Below are 1651 nucleotides of genomic sequence, written 5' to 3' on the forward strand. Positions count from 1 at the left end.
ATGAGCAAGTATGTGCACTAAAATTATATATCCAGACCGCATATTTAACAGAACCAGTTTTTCATAAGGAATTCAATTATTTTATATTTGCTATTGAAACTGTTTATCTTATTTTGATAAAATAGTTAACAAAAATCGTAAACCAACATGATATAACAGGACCGGTGTAAGTAATTTTTTTTTTTTTCATACCCTCCTGTAAAGATTTTAGTGGGTATTTGGTACGTACATATAGGAGGTATGCTATATGTATAGCTGGATGTGAAGGATACCTTGGGTTGCCCTTTGGCATTATAAGGTTAGGTGAGGGGTCCAATGAAGGTTGTAACTTGGTTGGCTTACGCTAGTGGATTATTGGAACGGGGTGGGGCGTTCCGCTGGTTGAATGGTGAAAATTTAGACCTCAGACTTAAAGAGTCTAAGGCCTTCCCTCGTCGAGGACGTCGACTAAGGAAACCGTGCTCTGCCTTCCAGGTCGTGGCGGAGGGGCGATCTCTCTGAAAAGTGGGTTGCAGCAGGCCTTCAACCCATCAAAGAATCTGATGAGTCGGCCTATATACTCCGGCACAGTGGGGAGTTGGAGCTCTTCACGTATAACTCTGTTTTTGGCCCTCTGGAGCGTGGTTCCCCGGACGATCTTACGGAGGACAGATCCCTGGAAGCCCTGTAGTCGAGTTATTGTAGTTCTGTAGAGGTGTCTCATAAGAGGGGCGCCGTGGAGCAGTGTAGGTCTTATAACGGATTTATAAATCTGCAGTTTAAGGCGTAGCGAGAGTTGAGGAGATGTGAGCAGGTGGTGCAGTCTATAGGATTTGAGTCTCTCCTTGGCGTAATGGGAGAAAGTAAGGTGACGGTCTAGAGTCACGCCAAGGTATAGGGTGGAATTGGAGATTTTTCGGCCCTGTTCGTCTACTACAAATCTCTGGGGCAGGCAGCTCTTTTTCCTTTTCTGGAATGACATGACTATAGCGTGTCTTAGCAGGGTTCACCTTTAAGCCATCTTTCTTCAGAGCATCTACTATGGTGGCAGAGGCTTCCTGGGCAAGGGCGAGAGCCCGTTTAGGCCTGGCGCTAGAGGCGTAGACCCCTATGTCATCAGCGTCCATAAGTCATGCACTGGACTAATTGCTTTATTTAATTTGTCGGGATTCAGCTTTTCGTGACTAGGTTTTAGTGAGACACGTTTACATGAAAGTTATTTTAGTTGGGATTAAGAAATTCTAAATCTAGAATTGATCTTCTTTTTTTTTTGGCTCTAAGCATCTTGTAGATCTTTGGCCGCCAGAGTCAACCTTCTCCACGCCTCCCTGTAATGACTGCAGCTGTTTTGTAGTTTGCTGCATGCAGACTTTTGTATCTTTGTTGATTCTGTCTATCCATCTAGTTTTTGGGCTCCCTCTTGATTTATTGCCAACGATACTGGCATTCCTTGTTGTGTAGAGTCGTCCTGATGGATTGTTTCAAGCTGCATGTCCCGCCCATCTTAACTTCCTTGCTTTCATATCATGAAGTATTGACTGCCCCAGTCTCTGCAACCAGTTCACTTTTAGTTTTTCTAAAACTCCTCTTATTCTGTACACTTGATTTATATATCAATCAATATATAAAAATTATATTTTTGTAGATATTTCAGAATATATTATTAATGATT

The sequence above is a fragment of the Halyomorpha halys genome, unplaced genomic scaffold (assembly GCF_000696795.3).
Source record: "Halyomorpha halys isolate HHAL.00 unplaced genomic scaffold, Hhal_1.1 Scaffold722.1, whole genome shotgun sequence".
Classification (NCBI taxonomy): Eukaryota; Metazoa; Arthropoda; class Insecta; order Hemiptera; family Pentatomidae; genus Halyomorpha; species Halyomorpha halys.